The following is a 9,638-nucleotide window of genomic DNA, read 5'->3' on the forward strand; positions in this document are numbered from 1 at the left end:
ATTACCATGCAGGTAATCCCAGTGATTTGGGAAGCTAAGGCAGGAGGATCATGAGTTCAAAGCCAGCCTCAGCAACTTAGCAAGTCTCTAAGCAATTTAGCAAGATCCTATCTCAAAATAAAAATAAATGAAGAAGAGGCTGGGGTTGTAGCTCAATGGTAGAGTGCTTGCCTAGCATGTATAAGGCCCTGGGTTTGATCCTCAGCACCACATAAAGATAAATAAATAAGGCGCACGCGCCTGAGCGCGCCCCCGGTAGGGCGGGACCGGACTCGCCGGCCGGGACTCGCCGCTCGCACGCCCTTGGGCCGCGGCCGGGAGCCCGCTCTGCTTTCCGCTTCCGACGCGCGGTCCAGCGAGCCGGTGGATGTGCGGCAATAACATGTCTGCCCCATTGCCCTCCGTCGTTCCTGCTGCCCGGAAGGCCACCGCCACGGTTATTTTCCTTCATGGATTGGGAGATACTGGGCACGGATGGGCAGAAGCTTTTGCAGGTATCAGAAGTTCACATATCAAATATATCTGCCCGCATGCGCCAGTTATGCCTGTTACATTGAATATGAAAATGGCTATGCCATCTTGGTTTGATATCATTGGACTTTCACCAGATGCTCAGGAGGATGAACCTGGAATTAAACAAGCGGCAGAAAATGTAAAAGCTTTGATAGATCAAGAAGTGAAGAATAGCATTCCATCTAACAGAATTATTTTGGGAGGATTTTCTCAGGGAGGAGCCTTGTCTTTGTACACTGCTCTCACCACACAGCAGAAACTGGCAGGTGTCACTGCACTCAGTTGTTGGCTTCCACTCCGGGCTTCATTCCCACAGAATCCCATCAGTGGTCCTAATAGAGAGATATCTATTCTTCAGTGCCATGGAGATTGTGATCCTTTAGTTCCGCTAATGTTTGGTTCTCTTACTGTTGAAAAACTAAAGACTTTGGTAAATCCAGCAAATGTAACTTTCAAAATCTATGAAGGCATGATGCACTGTTCATGTCAACAGGAAATGATGGATGTCAAGCAATTCATTGATAAACTCCTACCTCCGGTTGATTGACGTCACTAAGAGGCCTTGTGTAGACGTACACCAGCATTCATTGCAGTAGAGTCTAAACCTTTTCCCATGCTCAACTTTAAAACTTCTAATGTTTGCAGTGTTGAAATGTTTTGCAGATACACACCAATGATACAGACAAAATAATGGCTCCTCGTGGGAAACCTAGGATCTTTTAAGTTTCTATATATGTATTTGTATACGATGATCCAGACTACACTAGTATTAAAATAGGTGAAGCACCTAGCTTCTTTTTCTTAAATGTAATTCAGCAAAATAAAATACTACAACCAAATTTTTTTTATCATATAATTTGAAAATTACTAGTATGCTTGACAAAAATTTGTTTCAGTATAAACAAGCAATCAAGATATAAACAATTTATGCATGCTGTGACTTGGTCTATGGATTTATTCCAAAATTGCTTAGTCACCATGCAGTATCTGTATTTTTTAATATATATATATATATTCGTATATACATAATGATGGTAATACATAAAATTAGATGGTGTTACATTATTCCTGATAATAGGGATAATGCTTATAAGTGTCAACAGAGAATAGTGTTGCTCTTTTCAATTAATTGTCCTTTTATTTGGGGGACCAGGCTGTTCTTTTCCTTGATATTATTTCTATTTAATAGTCTTTTCTCTCGAGAAAAATAAAAGTCCTTTCTTTCTTGATTGTCCTTCAGTAGCAGACCAGTTATTGCTTCCTTGCCATAGACATCTGAATCACTGACATAGGATATTTAAGATCAATGTATGCTTTAAAAGAAATTGAACATTATTTAAACTTCCTGTACTACATATTTCAAAAACTATACCTTAGTCCAAATTTAGACCTGTTTAGTTATTAGAATATTCAATCAATAAGAACAATTCTGTCTGTACTTTTATTTTTTTCTGTAAACAACTGAAAGACTAATTAGGTCATATTTTGGCATTTTCTGAAATATTTGAGATTGATCTTAAAAACTGGTTTCTAAAATGATTGGGTCTTGTAGCATACGGTTTAGATTTACTTTTTCTCTCTCTCTCTATATATATATGTTTGAAACCAACTACTACAGAAAATGAGCTGTCCATTAGAAAAAGTTGCTTTATTTTTGTCTGCCAGTGTACTTATTTGAAATTTTCACTTGAGTCAAATGATTTTTAATATTATGCCTGTAATCCCAGCAACTCTGGAGGCTGAGGCAGGAGGATCACAATTTCAAGGCCAGCCTCACCAACTTAGAGAGACCCTAAGCAATTTAGCAAGACCCTGTCTTCAACATAAAAAATAAAAAGGGGTGAGGATAAAACTCAGTGGTAAAGTACCCCTGGGTTAAATTTTCAGTATCAAAAAAGCAATTCTTTAGTTAATATGCATCAGAATTTCCAGATTACTGATAAAAATTATTTGAAAACAAATTTATGGGTAATAAAAATTAATCAGACCCCCCTATATATATGATGTAGTACCCTCACAATTTAGTATATTGCAAAAATGTATGCTTAATATTTCTGAACTGTTAATTTTTTTTCTGTACTCCAACTGACCAAAACAATGTTAAGAATGCATCTTTATAAATGGGTGCTAATTGTTAATGGAAATAATTTTGTAATGGACAATATAGGATGTTAATAATGAAGCCATATGTTTATGTGTGGATTTGAAAATTTTAAACAATCATTTACTAAGTCATTTTTATTTTAACTTGAAGAGCAAAAACTGTCTAATTTCAGTTATACAAATCAGTAAGATCTTATTTATGGCAAGAAATATTCCGTTGAAATGTTGTGCTGTAACATGGGAAAATGTCGGTGTTTTTCACAGTTTCTATAAATGTGAAATAAAATTTAATTCTGAAAAAAAAAAGATAAATAAATAAATAAAAGGTATTGTATCCATCTACAATTCCAATATATATATATATATATATATATATATATATATATATATATATATATTTCTTTTTTTTCTTTTTTTTTTTTTTTTTTACAAAAAGGGCTGGGGATGTGGCTCAGTGGTTAAGTACCTCTGGGTTCAATCCCTGGTACCAAAAATAAAATTTAAAAAATCAACTCTACACTATTTGAGAAAAAATGAATTGTATTTTATGACCAATGTTGCGATTTACATTTTATAGAGATGGACACAATACCTGCCTTCTACCTCATCTTACAATGTAATGGACCATCCTCCTATTTGCAGGTACAGCCTTGCTCTCTCCCCTTGAATCAGAGTGGACTTGTGACTGGTGGAAGGGACATTACAGGACTTCCAAAGCCAGATTATAAAAGAGGACAGGTTCCCTGGGATTCTCTTGGGAAACTCATTCTCAGAACCCAGCCACTGTGCCATGAGGAAGCCCAAGCAGTTGCATGGAGAGGCCATGTGTGGATGTCCCAGACAAAAGTCCAGTTGAGTTCCTAGCTAACAGCCAGGACCCATGCCAGGCTTGTGAGTAAGCAACTTTTAGACGGTTTCAGCCAAACTTGGAAAGTCACTCCCTGCTGCATGAGCCTTCCCAGATAAGGTCCCACCCATCACCAGGCAGTGACGATGTGTCCCTGCTGTTCTTTTTCTGAATTCCTCACCCAAGGATACACACTCAAAATAAAAGCTGGTTGTTTTATGCTGACAAGTTTGGAACAGTTTTTGCTATGGCACTCCTTCCCAGAATACTCAGGTACATGTAAGTATCGAAAAATAGCAGACGCGCTTTCTCCCCAGCAAACACGATAACTATAACAAGATATCTGAAGCTCTTCCCCAGCTTCCTTCCTTCTTTCTTTCTCCCTTCCTCCTTCCTTCCTTCCTTCCTTCCTTCCTTCCTTCCTTCCTTCCTTCCTTCCTTCCTTCCTTCCTTCCTTCCTTCCTTCCTAGCATTCTTTCTTTTCCTTGGTACTAGGGATTGAGCCCAGGGGCACTTTATCATTGAGCACAACCCCAGCCCATGTTATTTTTTAGTTTTTAGACAAGATCTTATTAAGTTGCTTAGGGTTTCATTAATTTGCTGAAGCTGGCCTCAAACTTGGCATCCTCCTATCTCAGCCTCCAGAGTTGCTAGGATTACAGGCATGCACCACCACACCCAGCCCTGGCTTGTTTCTTAATAACAAATGTTTCAACCCTACTAATAGAATCCAGAGCTGACCTTTCCTCTTTCCCCCAATTCAATTCATCTTTTCCCAGCAATTGATGTGGCCAAAATTCATTGCTCTTAGAGATTTTACGTAATTTCATGGAAATTTTTCCTTAAAATTTATTTTTGGGGCTGGGGACATAGCTCAGTTGGTAGAGTGCTTGCCTGGCATGCACGAGGTTATGTAATCCCCAGTACCACTGTATATATATTTTATAAAATGAAGCATCAAACAAGAAGGAAACCCTCTTTTGGGAGGTTTTCCAGACGACAAAACTTGAGAGTGAGACTGCAGATAATAATCCAGTTGGGAGGGAAAAGAAAATCCTTATTTTCACTTATCTGAGGCTTCCCCATCCTTAAAATATCAGCAATGCTGTTGAAATAGAATCTTTTTCTAAGATAATTTTATCATCAATTTTGCTAGCATAAATCCCTCTTCAACTATCTGCCCACCCTTCAACAGTATCTGTTGATTCAGACTTCACAGAGTAATCATTTCCTGATAGAGTGTTTTTTAAAAATCAGTTACATTGAGGAAACTATTAATTCTTTCATTCAAAAAATATTTATGTTGGCTCTGTGGAAGGAAAGGACTTCAAGAAGAGAGGATGTGTGAAACAAGAATCTGGGGTAGGACAGACGGTTGATTTAATCAATCTAAAATAAAGTGCTATGTGATTTTATGAAATGCTCCAACACCAGTCCCAAGGAATTTACTTGTTCTTCTGTAGAGTCATTTAATCTTTTTTTTTTTTTCCCTGTCCTGGGGATTGAACCAAAGATGCTTTACTGCTGAACTACATCCCCAGCCCTTTTTTATTGTTAATTTTTAAAATTCTGAAACAGGGTCTCATTAAGTTTTTGGCTGGCCTGGAACATATAATCCTTCTTCCCCAGCCTCCTGAGTCACTGAGATCACAGGCATGTGTCACCATGCCCTGCATGAAGAGTCATTTAATGTTTCATTTTATTTTTTTAGTTGTAGATGGACACAATATCTTTGTTTTATTTATTCATTTTTATGTGGTGCTGAGAATCAATCCCAGTGCCTCACACAGGCTAGGCAAGTGCTCTACCACTGAGCCACATCCCCAGCCCTAGAGTCATTTAATCTCAATTTGTGTTCCTTGAAGTTCTTTTAGAATTTACTTATTTAATAATATTTCCTGAATAATTTTGTATATCAAATATTTGTTCTTTTTTTTTAAAGAGAGAGTGAGAGAGGGGGGAGAGAGAGAGAGAGAGAGAGAGAGAGAGAGAGAGAGAGAGAGAGAGAGAGAGAGAAGAGAGAATTTTTAAAATTTATTTTTTAGTTCTCGGCGGACACAACATCTTTGTCGGTATGTGGTGCTGAGGATCGAACCCGGGCCGCACGCATGCCAGGCGAGCGCGCTACCGCTTGAGCCACATCCCAGCCCCTGTTCTTTTTTAATAGCAGCTACTTATTTTTTTGAATTTTACTCTTTTGTTGTTTGTTTGTTGAGATGGGGGGTTTCCCTGTGTTGCCCTGGCTAGACTTCAACTCCTGGCTGGACTTCAACTCCTGGGCTCAAGGAATCCTCCTGCCTTACTTAGCCTGCCACATAGCTGGAGCTGTGGGTATGCACCACCATGCCCAGTTTACGATTTTTGCATTGGGTGGCTCAAGAGCCAAAGCAAGCTTATGTGTGTGGGTCGATGTCTACAGACTGTGATTTTCACACTTTATTAACACTCTGCTTCACTGAAAAGCACAACTTGAGGAAATAGATGACTGAAAAAGCATGGATGATTGAAATCTTCTGACATTCTCTAGCCACAGTGTTGACACTGTCACCTCTTTCCTATCAGCCTCAAAAAGCTGATGGCAAGGTGGGGTGCCCGTGTGCATCCCAGTGATTCCAGCAACTCAGGAGACTGAGAGAGGAAGATTTCAAGTTTGAGGCCAATCTCAGCAACTTAGAGATATCCTGTGTCAAAATTAAAAAGGGCTGTGGCTCAGTAGTAAAGCACCCCGGGATCAATCCCCAGTACCAAAAAAAAAAAAAAAAAGTTTCAAGTTGTGTCTCATTAGTTTTAACCAAAGCAGATGTTAGAATTTCAAAATTTCCAGAAGATTAACTTATTTGGTCCTTTTAAAAACCTTAGGAGGGGCTGGGCATGGTGGCTCATGCCTGTAATCCCAGTGGCTCTGGAGGCGAAGGCAAGAGGATCACAAGTTTGAAGTCAGCCTCAGCCACTTAGCAAGGCCCTGAGCTACTTAGAGAGACCACTTCTCAAATAAAAAATAAAAAGGGCTGGGAATATGGCTCAGTGGTTAAGCACCATGGTTCAATCCCTGGGAGTTGAACCCAGACCTTGTGCAGGGTAGGCAAGTGCTGTACAGTTGTGCTACACTCCCAGCCTCTCATGCTCATTTTAAAGACAAAGAAGCTGGGAACATTGTTGCATGACTGTAATCCCTGTGATTTGGGAGGCTGGAAAAGGAGAATCACAAGTTGGAGGCCAGCCTGGGCAATTTAGTGAAACCCTTAGCAAATTAGTGATAATCTGTCTCAAAATTAAAAGGTCTGGGGATATATCTTAGTGGTAAAGCACGCTTGGGTTCAATCCCAAGTACAATAATATAAATAAAGGCAAGGAAAGGGAGGCACAGATTATGTTAAATAATTTATCCAAAGCCCACAGGGAGTGGGCCAATGAGTCTGAACCCAGAACTCTTGACTTCAGAGTCTGTGCTTTTAGCCATTAAATCATGTTGCCATTGAGAGTTTATATTTCTTTTCTTAAAAAAAAAAATCAAAAACAAAAATTCTAAGACCAAATTGCTGGTGCATTTGGCTCCTGCTCTAAGCTTGCCTGCCCACTAATCAACAGTCAGAAGCAAATGATCTTTTGTACTCAATTTTGATTCAAAGAGAAATAGGACGTATTGTTTTGGCGAACACATTCTTGGAAGGGACGTGTTTATGACTGGCATCCATTTCCTGTTGGATCTGGCTTGCACAACATTTTCCAGTGCAACAATCAGTTTTCAGAAACTGCCGAGGCTTCTGAAATAAAACCTGAGAGCATGCTCACGCCAGGAATATTTAGGTGAATGTGGCTAACTTCTCATGAATATTCCAGGCAAGATGGACAGGCTTCATCGGTCACTTAGGTGACCAGTCTGTCTTTCTTTCATGTTGTTCCTGGAGTCCTTGGCCAGGGGCTTGACTTTGGGGATCCAATGAATCAGGTCCAGCCTCTTATCACAAAAACCAAACAGAAAAGATAAAGTGAAAAGCATGAAAGGAACTTTATCAGTTTATATCAGTTTAGCCATAAGGGGAACACTGTAGCCCTTTCTGAGGGGCTGACCGTGGGAATGACAGTGGGGGTTTTGGACAACTGGAGACCTTTCTTTCGTTCATTCTTTTTTTTTTTTTTTAATCAGGGATTGAACCACCCAAGGGCACTTAACCACTGAGCCACATCCTCAGCCCTTTTTTAGATTTGATTATGAGACCAGGTCTCCCTATGTTGCTTAGGGCCTTGCTAAATTGCTGAGGCTGGCTTTGAACTCATGATCCTCTTACCTCAGCCTGTTGAGCCTCTGGGATTACAGGTGTGTGCCACCACGCCCAGCAGCTGGAGACCAGCTTGATTAGGTGTGGTCTGTCCCTCATTATCTCAGGATTGGTCAGGCAAAGCCTCCTACTGGATAAGAAAGTTGCTATTGCCTGGAATGCCGGGTGAGGGTAGGGTAGCTTCCACTCATCACAAGATGTTTATTGATTCAGATCCTGTTTCTGGAATCCAAGGTGACTTGGAGCAAAGGAGACAGATGCAAAATGGAGGCAGGGCTGCCAAGTCTAATCTTGCTGTTAGCCACCCATTGGACATTTGCAGGCAAAAGTGAAGAGTCTAGATCCTTGTTTCATTACATTTACCACTTTATATATTACCACTCTGGTGGTTATGCACTTAGTACAAAGGCCAAGTGAGCAATCTCAGATAATTATAGGGTAAATTCAGTTCATTTGTATTGTCAACATTAGTTGGCTTGTCTGCAGTGGTTTTCTTACAAATCTCTACCATTGCTTTACACACACACACACACACACACACACACAAGGCAACAGATTGGAGACAGTGAGGAGCGACACGGATACATGGCAGCTTCTCCCATTTAGTGATGAAGACAATTTTGAATTTGGACTTGGTTATGTAAATTACTTTATCCAACGGGATGTCAGCAATAGGATACAGAGACTTGAAAAATACTTGTGCATGGAGGTTTACCTCCTATTGCTAGAAGATCTTCTGCCACCATATAAACAAACTCAGGCTAGCCCATGCCTAGCTTTTGCCAACCAACCTCTTTCAGGGATGCTAACTCCTGCTCTAGCATTGAACTGTTATCCTAAATTGGATGTGCAGATGACCTGGTGCAGATGGGCTATTACACTGGGAGTTGTCCTTGGCAGAGTTACTTTTGCTTGCCATCCCTAATTCTTTTTGAAATGATTACATCCCCCTTTCTTTATCCCAGCAATCTAAATTCTAAAGAGAAGACCTACCTAGACGGTTATTATGTTAACTGCTAAATAATCTCTCTTTGGATTTACAGAACCCAGAACATCTGGCGCCCTTAGTCATACCCCTCCTTAGTTCTATGCATCAACTGACACAAGGCATGTAAATTACTGTGAGATTTGATGTGCAGAAAACGAATATGTCTAAAAAGAGCTACAGGAACTAGCCCCAGGAAATGGAAGTCCATTGCATTGTTACAAAGAAGAAGGAAAAAGGAGACACACCTCCCCAGATGACTGAGACTGTGCTTAGCACATAGGTTTCCTGTCCTGACCTTCCTTTCCCTCCTATAAAAGTCCTTTGTGCTCCTGATTATCCCAAGATAGAGCTTTGAGGTTGACCCCCTCTATCTAATCAAGACCCCGGTCCTAGGGCTGGGGTTGTGGCTCAGTGGTAGAGTGCTTGCCTAGCATGTGTGAGGCACTGGGTTCAATCCCCTATACCATGTAAAAATAAACAAATAAAATAAATATATTGTGTCCATCTGCAACTAAATTTTTAAAAAATCCTTGAATAAACATGTTTCCTTCCTATAAACTGTCCTTTCATGGATTATTGACCTTTGAGTGGTGAACAGCCTGGACCTTATTCTGGTAACAAGTGTGTTTGATATCTTACCTTTGCTTCTCCAAATCCAATCCCAACCTTTCTCCATTCTGTTTTGTATACTGGATGCTAACCTATGGACTGCTTCAATGGGCCCCTCCCCCTGCCTTTCCTTTGGATCTAGCAAATAGTAAGACTAGAGACTCCATTTTCCCAAAGTCTTCCCCAGATTGCTACAGGTAGACTGTGTCCTTCGGCTGAAAATCAGAGGTACCAAGAAGTTGCTACTCACTGCTACTGCCCATTGGCCCTTCAGGCTTGGAAATATAAATGGCTCCCA

At 40.2% G+C, this 9,638-nt stretch overlaps 1 pseudogene; it reads left to right on the forward strand.

Annotated features, from left to right (window-relative positions):
• Window positions 1-254: 254 nt before the first annotated feature.
• On the forward strand, window positions 255-2,896 carry LOC144255299 (acyl-protein thioesterase 1 pseudogene; annotated as a pseudogene).
• The last annotated feature ends 6,742 nt before the right edge of the window (window positions 2,897-9,638 follow it).

Source organism: Urocitellus parryii, chromosome 6 (genome assembly GCF_045843805.1).
Source record: "Urocitellus parryii isolate mUroPar1 chromosome 6, mUroPar1.hap1, whole genome shotgun sequence".
NCBI classification, from domain to species: Eukaryota; Metazoa; Chordata; class Mammalia; order Rodentia; family Sciuridae; genus Urocitellus; species Urocitellus parryii.